The 15,794-nt window shown below is 41.5% G+C and overlaps 1 protein-coding gene and 1 long non-coding RNA gene across 4 annotated transcripts in view; one reads left to right on the top strand and one right to left on the bottom strand.

Annotated features, from left to right (window-relative positions):
- SCHIP1 (schwannomin interacting protein 1) overlaps nucleotides 1-15,794 on the bottom strand; it is a 670,730-nt gene that overhangs the window by 621,876 nt on the left and 33,060 nt on the right. The gene's annotated exons all lie outside the window — the stretch shown is intronic.
- Nucleotides 124-14,893, top strand: LOC141570511 (uncharacterized). 2 transcript variants are annotated; one of them, XR_016019653.1, is made up of 2 exons: nucleotides 124-591; nucleotides 11,834-14,893. It is a non-coding gene; the product is annotated as an uncharacterized LOC141570511 (long non-coding RNA). The 2 variants fall into 2 exon arrangements; XR_016019654.1 differs by lacking the exon at nucleotides 124-591 and adding an exon at nucleotides 6,771-7,514.

The following is a 15,794-nucleotide window of genomic DNA, read 5'->3' as shown; positions in this document are numbered from 1 at the left end:
TCCCTTACCACCTGTACCAGCAGAAATAATGATCAGTGCAGCTGGTTCAAAGGAACACACCTTAGTGAAGAGCACAGAGGTACAGATAGGACTAAGGGAACAAATAAGGGCTGGCTAGGCACCCAGAGGCTAGCAGCAGTAGGAAGCTGTCACCACTCCCCAGGAAAGGACAGTGTTCCCAGAGTCCAGCTAGAACTGGAACTTGGGAGGGCAGAGGAGGGCAGGTGGCTGGGCTATGCAGGACACTGAGTTCAAGGAGAGACACATTCCTTGCCAGAGTCTCGGTACTGAAGCTGGAGAGAGCAAAGAAATGGCCCGCCTCTCTTTCCTATCACTGTCTCATCTGCCAGTACCTCCCACGGGCCGCCTCAAAGCCGACTGGCAAGGGAGCCTGAATGATGTATTCTTAGGGAGCAGACACCCAGAGCACAGAGAAAAGCAGAGAAGGGATTGGAGCAGGGATGGAGGAGGCATGGAGATGAACCAAAACACACTCTCAGAGGCACCGACATATGTATGTAATGGCATTCCTGTTTGACGTGTCAGGACACTGAGTCAAGTTCTTGTTCCTGGTCACACAACCAGCACAAGGTAGGTGGCTTAGCTGGGATTTCAACCCAGGACTGGCTCCAAGTATGTGCTCATTCCTCTATGCTACTCTCAGGATACCTCATATTTGCAAGTTACCAGTTTTACCAGTTCTTTCAGTCTGTACCTTATCTGTTCCCTAGAATAACCCTTTGGAGTAAGTTAGATTTTAGTTCTATTTTACCAATGAAGGAGCTCAAGATCAAAGAAGCAACTAACACTTTTCTTCTAAAAGGTAGGCGATAATTAATGGTTTTGATCAAAGAGGAGAAGGAAACAGGCAATAGAGGTGGGGGCTGCCGGGTACATAAATTAGCAAAATAGAAAAGATTATAAGCATTCATTGATAATATTCGAAATTTAAGCCGAGAAAGGAACTAATAGGTATTTATTATAATAATCTTTGTTAAGTTTGCATATGTCTTTCATTGTTGTCTAAATTTCATTTTTCGCTAAGAATTTATAGACAAAGATAAGAATTAACATCTAGCTGAGTACTGCTATTTGAATGCCCTGCGTTCTAAAAAAAGGCCACCAGTAAAGCTGCAGACTACATGACTCTTAAGGTGTGATGCAAAACTATTTCCTACTCTCTAGGAGTTTAGCAGCAAGGGACTGCAATCTTTGTGAATTAACAACATGGAGAGGATTACTAAATGATAACAAAGGAGGGATACTTTTAATGTACATTTTTAAAAAGACCTCAAGCAGAAGAAGTATGATTTTACTAAAAATCTCTACTTCTGTAGAAAAGTGATCAGACTCCATTATGCTCTAGTTCTGCTTCTGTGTGTTATCTGAAAACACTTAACTGAAAGTATCATCTCATAAGGTCCTCTAGCCTTGCTCACCATTGATCTGACCCTGGCACTTCCTGGCATAAAGGAGCTGCTCTATAAATGTTTGTTAAATAAATCTACACCTGAAGAGATACGATGTTTCAAATTCTATGTGTCAGAAAAGGTACACAAAGTATATATTTATCTCATCCTCACCTCAACCCTATGACGTTCACACTGTCATCGGCTCCACTTTACAGCTGAGAAAACTGAGCTTACATAGCTGGCAAGTGGTGCAGCCATGCCAGTACCGTGTAATGCAAAGTCACTTGCACCCCTCTTGCCCCTCAGAGCTCCAGGTCTGATGGGCTCCAATCTGTATTTTTGATAGTTAAACCTCTCCCTCACACGTCTGCTAATTCCCAGGGACTTGCATTCCATCACACAGGGTCTCTGTAGAGCCCCCGTTGTAAAGGCGACAGTACCAGCACAGCCTGTCTTGAAGATGACATAAGGAAGATGGAGGAGGTGCTTACATCACAGTGCTTCCCAACAAATAACTGAAAATTCCTATCCAAGACTTTTGTTTACTGTACGATTCCATTTATATAACATTCTTGAAGCGAGAAAATTACAGAGCTGGAAAACAGATTAGCAGTTCCCAGGGCTTAGGGAGGGACTGGTGGGAGGCGGCCCTGGCTACAGAAAGGCAACGCTAGGAATCATTATGTTGCAACTGTTCTTAGTACTGCCTGGGGCAGCGGTCATGCCGGTCTACACATGTAATAACATTGCATTGAACTAAATGCACATGTGCCCATACACGCACACACACAAATACACACATACGAATGTGTGTGTGTCATACTGCTGAAATGCAAATAAGGTCAGAGGATTGTAGCAACGTCCATTTCCTGGTTGTGATATTAAACTATAGTTATGCAAGATGTTACCATTGGGGGAAACTGGGTGAAGAGTACATGGCATTATTACGTGTGTTAATTTCTTAGAACCACATAAGAATCCACAATTATCTTAAAATTTAAAATGGGAAAATCAATAATTACATCAGACTCTGCCATAATTTTTTTCTTCTCTAGTTTCCAAATTATCGGTAAGGTTGGTATAGAGATTTTCTAATTAAAGTAAAAAAAAAAAAATGTGTCGTTATTGTTGAAGCGGTGATGGGTTGGTATCTGCAGCTGTTTTTACCAAAGGATAGCACGCTGGCAGATGGAGATGGAGATAATAAAGAAGGTGTTTCCTGCTGAAGGAGCAGGAGGAATGAAGGCACAGAGGCAGGAGAGCAAAGGGCATGTGTGTTCAGGAAACAAGGGGAACCCCGATTGGATAGAACACGGAGGGGTATACATGAGGCAGGTATTAGAAAAAGGGGAGCATTGTGGGAAGAGTATTGTTCTGTGTGTTTCCAGAGAGGAAGGGGAGTGATACATTTGGAGCAGAGCTTTGGGGAGCTGATCTGGCTACATGGGGGGACACGAAGGACTGGAATTTTGTGGACTGGAACATAAGAATGGCAGTGAGAGGCCTCTCTCACCAGAGTCCAGGAAGACATTACAAGGATGGAGGTAAATCTAGAAATGAGGGACCAACGTGCCAACACTGTGAAGAGTGTGGAATGTGCGGATGACACTCACACTTGAGAAGGACAATTCCAACAGGCATTACTAGAAAAATATTTGTGAACTCTACTTGTATATTCCCAGATAACAAGAGGAAAAAACATATTTGTAACTTTCATTTCATTATCAGACGCATAAGAATATTTTTGTCTGCACTAGATGAAATGACATAAACAGTCTGAAATTAATTCTTGATGTCTAGATTTCTATCCATTCCTCTGGCTCATATACAGACATATCTGCCACCAATTCTAATCTCAGTTATTATTAATTTTCAGTCCTAGAATGTACTTCAGATTTTCAGCGTCCACAATTTCTCTTCTGAATGTATTCTCTGGTAATCTCAGTTTATTGTCCCATGAATTTTAACAGGTACCTTTGACTGATAATAAAACAGAATGTTCTCACTAGACTATGCTTTATTCAACCAAAATGAAATTTTAAAAATTTCTGAATTGCTCTACAGGTTTATGAAAATGGTAAACAGGAAGCAATGATTTTCAATATTATCCGCTACAGCCTTTCACACGCATTATAATCAAAGTGACCAAGGTCTCTTTTTTAAATAGATAGAAGTAATTACTTAAAAGAGATCAACGATAACCATTCATCACATAAATATGCACTGTGGAATTACAGAACTCCCAGATTAAATGAGAAGCATTTATTACACTTCTGCATTGCAGCAAAATCTTTGGTACACATTACACAGAAAAGCCAAAGGCAGCCCGACCCCCGCCACTAGTTTTTAATTAAGTGTCATACCCACCGAGTTAATAAGCATACTATCAATAACGTGACTTTCCTTTAAAGTTTCGATAATAATAGTTCAGGCTATATTTTGTAATTACTGATAATAGATTCGATAAAATTCTCTAATCGCCACCCTCTCTTCGACGAACACAACTAAATGTTTTATGCCTTCGGTGTCCAAGAACAATCGGTCTCTCCATTGCTAGAGCTTTAATAAAAAACAAATCATGTGAAATTGATGTTCACCCTGAGAATAACATACAACTAGGAAATTCAATCTTGAAACATGAATAGATTGCTTCATGGCTAAAGGAGTAAGTACTGCCAAGATTTAAAATGGGTTTCCTGAGCGCTATTTCATCCCAGGCCCCGTGCTAGGAGCCTGTATGTTCATTGTCGTGAGTGCTCACTGCAGCTAAGAGTCAGGACATTATACAGAGGTGTAACCTGGGACGAGAGAGGTTAGCTCCCTGGTCCAGTGTCCCACAGCTGGTTAGTGGAGCCAGAATCTCAAAATGTGTGCCTTTCCCCCAGCCCATCACTTCCCTCTGCAGGGTGGAAACTTTGTTCACTCACTGGACCAATGAAGAAGGCAGTACTTCACTTCGGATGAGCCATGGCTTGGATAACATCACATCCACTTGTCTATGATGCTGCTTTGCCAAAACAGGCACTCAAAACGTGGCTGTTAACTTCATGGAATTCCTTGTTAGCAAATTAACAGAGGATGTCAGCATCGTGCCCATTGGCCTCCCCTCTGTGCCCTCTACTCTGTGGCACACAGGGACCAAAAACGCAGCACCAGTGCCCAGTGTGCTCAGGGGCCAAGGGAATCTGCCCAGGTCTTCCAGCTTTGGGTCACCACCACTGGCTGCCTCACCTGTGTTAATCACCAGTATTGGGCTTGCCCTAGAGTTCTGCCCTCTGAGTAGCATCAACCCAGGCTGAAATAAACGCGTTAGGGTACTGGTGAGCTGATCTCTGTTAACTTGGAAGCATTTTATTAACAGGTGATGACTAAAGTCCTTTGTCAACTAATGAAAACAAATGCCACCGTGTCAGTCAAGAAAATCTCTACCTAGGTTGAAAGAAAGCCTGAAAAGTAGCTCCCAGGGGTCATTAGGTGGGCTTATCTCCTTTTATCTTATTCCCTAAGAGCAAGCATCACTTGAAAAACATGCATCCTCTGCAATTCAGTACAATTCAGTTCAGTTAAACTGATCATTTGTTCAGAACTTACCCTGTTGTTTCAGGCACTGGAAATACAAAGATGAATTAAACATGATTCTCCCCTTTAAAGAGTATATGGTCTTGTGGGGGCACATTAATGTTTATAACTGATAAGAGAGATTGAAACCAGTGCTTAGTAATAATGTGGGATAACCCCATAAAGAGGAAAATGGGAAGGAGACAAAGGAGCTCTCTTAGCATTTATTACATGAAAGGCACTGAGCTAGGTGCTTCCTTATACACCTTTCTCTTTCATTTTTCACAGCAACTCTAAGAGGTAAGAATTTCTATCCCTATTTTTTTAGAGGAGTAAATCGAGCCTCTAAGAGGTTGAAAACTTGACTGAGGGTCACATGACCATGATGGGCAGAAGCCAGGATACCCACCCATCTATCCTAGAGCCCATGCTCTTCCACTGCTGACTTCACACCACCAGGGTTAAGTTTTTCTAGGCAGATCAGAATAGCTTCAAGGATGATGACAGGGGTATTAGAGTTCATAGGTGGGATTTCAACAGAAAGAAACTGAGGAAAGGATCACTCAGGTATCAGCAAGGAGCCCACCCCTTCTCTCAGCGTAAGCTGTTGGGGAAGTTGCCGTACTTTCAGCCCCAGACCAGCACAGGTCTGAGTGTAAGGACTCTCCCCACTTTCAATTAGTCACTGCATGTTCCAAGCTCATTAGAATATTGTTCCTACAGCACACTGGTGGCTCTGCTACTGGAGGTTCCCCGAATTTGTCCTCTGTGGGTGTCAAGACTGCCGCGAATCAGCTCCAGATTTGGACTGACCATGCTAAATTTGTACGCTGGAATTTGGAATGTTGTCATGTCTTCCAAGAACAGCCTTAGAGAACACCTCACCTGGTAGTGCAGAGGTTAAGTGCAGGGAATATGGTCAGATAACAGAGGACCGAGTCTTCGCTATATCCATTACCAGCTCTGCGACCTTGCTTTTTAAAAAAAAATAAACTAGTTTTTAGAACAGTTGGATGTCTATCAAAAAAAAACAACAAACTAAAAAAACACAAAGATAGAACAGAGAGTTCCCATACACCCCACACTCAGTTTCCCGTTTTTAACACCTTATATCATTAGTATTGCTCATTTGTTGCAATTAATAAACTGATATTGATTCATTCTTATTAATGAAAGCCCATACTTTATTCAGATTGCCTTAGTTTTTACCTAATATCTGTTTATGTTCCAGAATCCCATCCAGGATGCCATACTACATTTAGTCTTTATGCCTCCTTAAGCTGCTCTTAGCTGTGACAGTTCCTCAGACTCTCCTTGTTTTTAGTGACCTTGGCAGTAATGAGGAAGAAAAATCAGGTATTTTGTAGACTGTCCCACAGTTGGGATTTGCCTGACGTTTTCCTTATGATTATTCTTGTGTTTTGGAGAGAAAGATCACAGAGGGAAAACACCACTTTCGTCACATCATCTCAAGGGAACATACTATCAATAGAACTTACTGATGCTGATGACCGTTGATGTTGACCTTGATAACCTAGCTGAGGTAGTATTTGTCAGTTTTCTCCACTGTACAAGTACTCTTTTTTCCCCTCTCTTTATACTGTACTCTTTGGAAGGCAGCCTACACTAAAAAAGTGGGTGCTTTGCCTTTTTGTGCCTCAGTTTCCTCATTTGTAAAACGGGGGTAATAATATAACGTGCTTTGTAGATATGTTGTGCATATTGAGTTAATACATGTAAAGCATTTAGAACAGAGTCTGGCACAGAATAAACAGTAAGTATTAATAACTTATTGTTCTTTTCCTTTTATAACAACTTCCTTGTGGAAAAGCACATTGAGATTGTCATTCATACATGTATTGATTCATCCATTCAACAAACATGTTTTGAGTATCTGCTCTTCGCTAGGCGCAGTGTTAGACCCTGGGGTTACAATGGTGAGCAAAAACAAATACAGTCCTGCACCTATAGAATATAGTACAGTCTAGCAAAAGAGAGCGAGATTAATTAAGCAATCACACAAATGAACATATACTTCCAAACAGAAAGAAGTGCAATGATTGAAAGTTATGTGGTGCTATGAGGGTATGTTACAGAGGAATCTACTTATTTCTTCTCTGAAGACGTGAGTTGAGCAGACAGCTGAAGGCAGGAGCTCTGGGGGACACATGACGAAGGAAGAAACTGAGAGAAGAGCAGTATGACTGGGGTGCAGAGAGTGAGGAGGAGAGTTGTATGATGAGAGGCTGGACAGGTAGGTAGGACCAGACCAGATGGAACCTGTGGGCCATGCGTTGGTATTTAACCACAGTAGCCACTGCAGACTTTCAAGCAAGGAGTGACCTGATTAAATATCAGTTTCAAAGAGATCATTCTGGCCACACACTGGAATTGGGATTGGATAGGATCAGAGTAGATGTGGGGAAACCAAGCTACTGCAGTGATCCATGTGGACATGATGGTAACTTGCACCAGACAGGTGGCCATGAAGAAATGAGAAGAGGAATGACTCCAGAGCACCTACTCACAGACTGGATATGAGAGGTGAGGGCGCCAGAACGATGAAGCATGACAACCTTTGTCTTGGGGAATGAGAGGGCAGGCAATGGTATTTAGGGAAGTGGGACACTGAAAGTAGACAGGTATGAGACACAGGGTGCATGAAAGAATGATGCAAGAGTATAAAAGAGATTGGGGGGCTGGTAGTGTAGGACCCTGAAGAGTATCTGAAGGAGTTTGGACTTTACACAGCAGAGCCTAGGAAGGAAAGGAACATTGTAGGCAGTCCTACATTCTCATGGCCCAGGGGCAAAAGCCTAGATGGAGTTCCTAATTCGATATGTCTTAAAGCTTCTTCTCACTCCACCAACTCAAAAATAGGCAACATCTACCCACAAGAGGTCTCCAGCTCTTCACCCATCAGCATTGCCCTTTAGATTCCTTAAAAAAAAAAAAAAAAAATGTCTAAAGCTGGAGTTTAAAATTTAGGCTTCTCAGACTCCCTGGAGTCTTGAGTACTTAAATAGTAGAGAGGTGGGGAGAGTCAGACCCTGGCTCCTGGTCCCCTGGCCTGCCTGTCCCTTCTGTTCCTACCTCCACACCTACACATACCATGAAGGACCTCAACTGCAAGTCTATGGACGACCCAGTCCACTCATTCAAGCTCCAAACCACACGACCCCCATTTAGTACCCCCAGGAAAAGCAGCTGTCTCTTGGCTACCCCACACAGCAACTAGAAGCCAAATGGGCAGGAGTGCCCAGGGTCCTGGGCATCTGCAGTGAGGTCTATAAAAGGGATACCTGTTTCAGGTGAGTGGTGTGAATGCCTTCCCCACTGGTGCTTATTTTGTTTCAATTACATTCCCCATTAACACTACTGTTGTATTACTTTGAGCATAACTTACTACCTGTCACATTTAAAATTTACTATTTTGAAAGAAGGGGAAAATTTAATGGCCCTATCTTTCCAAAGTTGATGACTGACTGAGATAATTGCTTCTTCCCTCTGAAAGTTTAAATAAAAAATAAATTAAAAACAAAACACCATCTTAATAAACATCACTGTTCATCTTGGTGATAATTACTCATTCATGCCAACCCCCCTCAAGATGTAAACTCTAGTTAAAATGCATAAAGATGAATAGATTGAAAATGTAGCTAATTTATTTATTTGCAAAGTAAAAGCGTCATTCTAGAATCCAAAGACTTCAAGATAAATCTGACAGCTTAAATTGCTCCCTACCAAAGGATATGTTTCAGATAGAATAAGACACTAATAAACAACATAAATTTTCCTCATTTATTTTTACTTTTTTGTCATTCCTATTCTATCTATATTTCAAAAGGAAGTTTATAACAAAAATCCATATACAACAGCAGATAGTTAAAAGTGAAGTTAAGAAAATGATATTAGGATTTCCAGTCAAGATGGCAGAGTAGGTAAACTCTGTGCTCACGTTCTCTCATGACCACATAAAAATTACAACTAAATTACTGAAAAACCATCATTGAGAATCGCCTGAAGTCTAACTGAACAGAAGTCCTATAACTAAGGACGTGCAGAAGGAGCCACCTCGAGACTGGTAGGAGGGGCAGAGATGCGGAACATGCTGTCCCACACCCACGTGGCAGTTAAAAATTGGGAGGAATATCCCAGCTGTGGAGATTCCCCTGGAGGAGCGAGGGGTCCTAGCCCCACACCAGGCTCCCCAGTGCAGGGTTCCAGTACCAGGGAGAGAAGTCCCCATTACTTCTGGCTGGGAGAACCAGAGGAAATTGTGGCTGACTGAGACAGAGGATGGCTGGAGTCCCAGACATTCCTCTTAAAGGGCCCATGCATGAACGTACTCGCTGACAGACTCACTTGCTCTGAGCTTCAGTGCTGGGGCAGCAGCTCAAAAGGCACCAGGGACATATGGGGAAGAACTGAGTTGTCTGGCTTCAAGGCAAGGGCTGGAGGGGCAGCTTCCTTCCAGACAGAAGTGCTGGCAGAAGGCCACTGTTCCTTTGTTGAGCCCTCCCCACTACCAGTGTGCAGACTCAGGTGGCCAAGATATCTGAATCTCCATCAATCTGGCTCACACCATTCATCCTGCACTGGTAATTCCCTGAGCCCCCACCTCCCCGCACCCAATTGTGGGCCCAACCAAGCCACTTCCAGTGGCTTTTCCCTACAAATAGCCTGTGTTGGCTGCTGCTGCAGACTTTCCTAAAATCTTTCACAGGTTCACAAACCCCAAACAAGCTGCATATGGACTTGGTGTGTTCCACCCCTCTTGCTGAGCGAGAGGTAGTACATGTAGAAAATGGAATATTACTCAGCCATAAAAAAGAATGAACTTTTGCCATCTGCAAATGCAACAACATGTAATGACCTAGAAGGTAGTGTGCTGAGTGAAACAAGTCAGACAAAGACAAATGCCAAATGATTTCACTTATATGTGGAATCTAAAAAATAAGATAAATGAACAAACAAATTCACAGATACAGAGAACATTTTGAGGGTCACTAGATGGGAGGGGGGTTGGGGGGATGGGTGATAAAGGGGAAGGGGTAAAGAAGCACAAATTGGTAGTTACAAAATAGTCACAGAGTTATAAAGTATAGCATAAACAATATAGCCAATACTGTAATAACTAGGTATGTTGTCAGATAGGTACTAGATTTCTCAGGGTGATCACTTCATAAATTATATAAATGTCTCATCACTATGTTGTACACCTGAAACTAATATAATATTGTATGTCAAATGTAATTGAAAAATAAAAAATAATTATTAAAAAAAATCAGAAGCTATTTAGAAAAAAAAAAAGAAATAACTGTATTAGGAATCTGAAATATGACATTATCATATGAGCACTAAATTGGCTCTGAGTTTCCTAGCAGCCAAAGCAAAGAAAACAAAAAAAAAGAAACTGAGAGGAGGGTAATATATTTTTCAAAGCCTACTTATGAAGGGTCGCAAGAATTTTATACATACATATTATATAATAATTACATAATAATATATTATATATTATTGTATATTTTATATACAATATATTATATATTGTATATAATTATATATATATATATATATACATCTATATATAAAGTGATAGATAGCTAAACATAAACATGTAACAAGAAGACATGTTTGTGGAGAACAAGCTAATGCTATGCACTTGCTTTCTGAAGAACTGGATTGCTGTACAGATCAATATTAGGGAACGTGGAATGTGGATAGCTGGTGTGTCCCTAATGCTCTCTGTCATGTGTCAGTTGTCCCAGGAGCATTTGGTAGCCAATACAAGACTGAGCTTTAAAAGCTTATGCTCCTGTTTACCTAGAAAATGTGTATCAAAAGATCTATATTATAGCTAACTAAGAGGAAATGCACATGTAAACAATTTCACCCTCAAAGAAACTAGGGCTTAATTTATAATGCCAGCTATAAGAGATCTTAGCAGTCTACTTGATCTCAGGTAAAAAATTGGAAAAGCATAATTTATGCCTTGGTATATACTCAGCTTGGTAGCATACCATCCTCCTTTCACCAGTTTGGATTTTTTGAGTTACAAAATGGCTGCAGATAATTTTTCTCTTTTTCTAAGTAACGGAGCCCCTAATTTATTCAGGTTGGCAATATGCCCAGCTTAAAATAATCATTTCCCAGACTCCCTTGCAGCAATGCTTGGGTATGGTGGTCTTGAGACACAGTTACGGCCAAGAAGATATGAGTGAAGTCTACCAGAAGGGGTCTCTGGGAGACTTGCTAAATGGGACAGACTCAACTGTCACCGGCATTTTGTTTTTTGTTATCCATTCTTCACCTTTTTAAAAAACAAATGAGATGTCTGGACAATGACCAGCCATCTGGAGACAATGAGTATAAACACCAGAGATAAGAACACTGAAAAGGGAGCTGTAAAGAGACTGCGTGCTTGCCCACTGTCTCAAGCAACTAGCTCCACCAGCTCTGGGCTGCCTACCGCCACGTTCTCATGACATGAGAAAAATAAAACCCTTTTTCGTTAGCTATTCTAGATGAGTTTTTGTTACAATCAGCAGAACATACACCCTAAGGGAAAAACAGGTTCATACCCGCCTCTCTAAATGCCTCATTCAATGAACTAAAAGTAAAAGTGAGATTTCACATCCAGGGAGATGGGCAGAAGAGAATCTCCCCTTCAGGGTAGCATTCATTCTGGTGACAGAAACGCTGTGGACGTTCGCCAAACCCTTTTTTCCTCCTGGTCTGAGTATCTTTTGCTGCTTTTCTAGATGTGGCCATGTGGCTGAGTCTGGCCAATGAAATGGGGAAGTAAATTATGTATATCATTTGCAGATTCAGTGCATAAAACCCTCCCTCTCTATTTGTAGTGCTTTATTCCCAGCCTCCAGTGGAATGTGAAGGACAGGCTCCCAGAAAACGAAAGAGTAACACAAAGGAAGAGGTACAGGTCGCTGCCCCAGGGGGAAGCTCCATCCGTACCTGCTGAAGCGGACGCACCAGAAGAAATGTTTATTATGTTAAGTCACCAAGATTTTGAGGTTGCTGTTCTAGTAGTCAGCCTACTATGCACATGACTCTAGGAATGGTCTCCAAAGTGGAGGGCAAGCACTGTTGGGGGGTGGGGGGGATACACAAGGTGATCCACTGGGATACAGTATGAAAATAGTACAGTTTCTACTTAACCACATTTTTAATTGATTCAAACTATTTTGAAATACATATAATACATTGGTAAAGTGCTCCATGTATAAAACAATTACATATACTTACATTGAAAGTATGTTGAAAAGCATATTTTATGAATGGGATGCATAATTTAAAAAAAATCATTGTTCTAGCGTGTTTTTTAAATATTTTAAAGCCATAGAACTTGTTCTTTAAATGAAAACTTCCATGGGACGCCAATACAGAAAGCAGGTGATGACACCGCTGCTGTGGTGAATGAGTGGGGGCCTGAAACCAAACCTCTGTCTGCCCCACCCCCAAAAAATGAGGCTACGGAGGGAAGGTAGGAGGAGGCTCAGTATTGAGGTTTTGCATAAAACTGGAATTAGAAAGAGGATCATATTGCTTAAGTTGTTGTTTTTTTAAGTCAAATGCTCTATAGAATCTATGGAACAAAGAGGGATGTTGAAACATTGTACAGATCCTTACAGTTCACATAGCTCCAGCCTCCTTCTTCTTGGTTTGAATTGGTCACTTATACTCTGGCTCTTTCTTCAGGGTGAAGGGGGCTGGGAGACCGGACCACTTAGCTTTGCTTGATTCTACTGCCAAATTTCTTCATCTTCATCTTCATCTAAGTTTAGGAATAAGAGGAGGGGGGAAAAAGAAGAAATGGCAAAGCCAAGAGAAAAATTACTGTGTTTTGCGCAGTTTGAGAACCAGGGGCAGCTTTTAAGGTCTCAGCCTGCCACTGTGGTTTCCTCACCGATATCCCAGCTCCTCCTTCATGTCATTACATGGAGGGTGCAAAGGAGCTCAGAATTTAGCCCAAAGAAACTGCTTAAAACCACTTAGAAACAAGAAGTCTTGCGTGAAATTAAACCTATGTTACTGATCAGTGCAAAGTACAAAAGAATCACTCACACACCAAAGAACCCCAGAAAATACAGGGTCCTGTTTCTAATGAAAGACGACCCGAAACCCAGTGCATTCAGGGAACGCAGGCCCTGCTTCAATCCTTCTTCAGCTCATAAAAATGAGGTCAGCAAGTTCACAATTTTAAGTACACAAACTACTGATGAATTTCTTATTTTTCTTGTGGGTGGAGAGAAGGAGAGGGAAATAATAACAAAATTACCCCTGGCAGCCAAGTACCGAGCTGAAAGGAATAATCACCTAGAACTGTTAGTTGACTTTCTATTGTTCCTAGCAAGCTCATGCTGTCAAATATTTATATCTATCCTTAAACTATCACTGCCTGTTAATTTTTCAGTGTATAAAAATAAATGTTTTTCCACTGTTCCCCCTATTATGACACCATCCATCTTACACACTACTTCAGGCTCCATGGAGCCAGTACAATTTATCTCGTCAGAGATCATTGAGTAAGCAGTAGTTAATTAGAGTTGTGAGTCTTCCATCTCTAAGTGCTTTCCCACCCAGCCCCTGCACTGGCTGCCCCAGCTTCTGACAGGTACGGTGATGTAATTACTTTCTCAGCCCACTGCATCGCGGTGCCAAGAATATCACTTTGTAATGTGAGTGTTGTAAGGGCCGAGCTATCTTTGAACTCAGTGTTGCTTATTAAATGAACATAAAGCAACTCAAAGGACAATAAAAAGCAATCCTTTAAATGGAATGTCTCTATAAGAATATTCATTTGCTTCTCTGTGACAGATGCTGTCATGCGGCTTATACGTAACTTCTCTTTCTTTTCCTCCCCTTGAATATGTTTGCTGTCCTGATGATAAATCTGCAGTCTATGCTGAGCAGAAGAAAAAGAGCTGGGGCTTTTCTGTATGCCAAGGATGTGGGCTATAGCTATCATCCTCTTGCTTCTGTTTTCCTTTAATTATCTCACTTCAGTCAGAAATTTGACTTCAAATCATAAGCCTAAGGAGAAACTAGATTTTAATTTACACAAGCGCAGCTAAATATTTTTGTCCTAAGACTATATTTCATAATATAGATGGGAGTCCCAGGGCTCTTTAAACCAAATGGCAACTATAAACATTTTTCTTCATGACATAGTTTTTTGCTTCAAATCAAACCTGAGTTCACCTACACCCCATCAACCAAAAAGTTATTAGAAGATTACATTCACTTTTTCCAATCTGCCACCCAGCATACAACAGCTGGGATTAATCACTCATGAGAGAGGAATTTTCTTAAATGGGCCATTTATTTGGAAACTTCTGACGATTGATTTTAGGTCTTTTGTTGGGCCTAGTTGACCCCTTGGGAGGCAAGCCCACTGTAGTCCATCAGGAGAGCGCTCCCTCTTTCTTTCTGATTTTCCCTCCACCTCTAGAGCTCCCAGCCCAGAGAAATCAAGGAAGCTAATAATCGGGGAGTGCATTACGAAGCCTCAAACAAGCTCGCCTGCTCATTAAGCACAAGATGTGCCCCGAGGCGCCCAAACTGTGTTGCCCACAGCTGAGTTCTTCCAGCTCCCCCAGAGCCCCATGGCAAGGATATGCAAGGCTGCGGTGGATCACGCACGCCCCAGGTCTGTCACGGTGCTGGGGAGATTTTACACCAATGAAGAGAACTAATGGCCCCAGGATCAGAGGGAAGGAGAGGACAGTGAACATGGCCCAGCCTTCTGTCCAGCAGCCTTTGTTGGAGATCTTAACATCCTTTCAAAGGGGATATATCAGTTCTATATGCCCAAAGGTCTGGGTTAAGTGCTTTCCTTTTATATTTCTTTTCTTTCAAGGAAAAAAAATAAATAAAAGACTTTACAACTTCCAATAAGAGAAGTGAGTTTATGTTTCAAGAAAACTGATTGAATGAACTCAAACATAGCAGCGTCGTCAGTGATGTCTAAGACGCTGGAAAAAATAAATCCAATTTTATGTGTCAGGTGGGGTGACGGAGTGGAAAAATAAACAAATGGCAGGAATCTGAAGGGTTCGTAGGCTCAAATTTTAGAGCCAGAAGGCGCTAAAGAGATCCATAAATCCAAACACCAAGTAGGTTAGACAAGGAAACGTATCTACAACTTGCTCACATTTGACCAACAAGCAGGTGGCAGGATGAGGGGAGGAAGGCAGGGCTGCCGTCAGGCTAGTAAGGTCTGCGGAGCACCTGTGCACACAGTAGGCATACAACAAGGGGCTTTCGGTCTCTGACAAACCCTGCCCCCAACAGGTAGTCGCGTGAGCAGAACCCATTACAGCATTTCTCAAAATCAACTAATTATATGGTTTGCTTTCAAAGAATGAGAAGGGAAAAAACAAAAAAAACTCAAGACATAATATTGCATGACATTAAAAATTGTTATTTAAATATGTATAAATGTACAACTAAACTTCTTATGTTTATTGCTCTTTTAAGCAACTATCAAACCAGAACAAATTTTCAAATTAAATGCAAATAAAACTACAAAACCAATACAATCCAATTAATAGCATTACGTTCATGTGACAAACGTACGTGTTGTTGCTGAAAACAAATCCCTCTGGGGAGTGTCCGTGCGCTGAGTGCTAAGACGCGGGCACCTTGAGCTGAGCGTGCTCACTCCAGCATGCGCAGGGGATGTCATTTTACCAGCTTCTGGTCATCCTCCTCAGCCCAAACTAGGAAGTTGGGGTCACTTGGCAACAACACAAATAGGAACCCAAATCCAGTGTTCAGTTAGAGAATGGTTCAGAAAATGCT

Source organism: Rhinolophus sinicus, chromosome 17 (assembly GCF_057876585.1).
Source record: "Rhinolophus sinicus isolate RSI-liver-muscle chromosome 17, RSI-T2T, whole genome shotgun sequence".
NCBI lineage: Eukaryota > Metazoa > Chordata > Mammalia > Chiroptera > Rhinolophidae > Rhinolophus > Rhinolophus sinicus.
The sequence above is the reverse complement of the archived record's forward strand: the minus strand, read 5'-3'. Positions and strand labels throughout refer to the sequence as shown.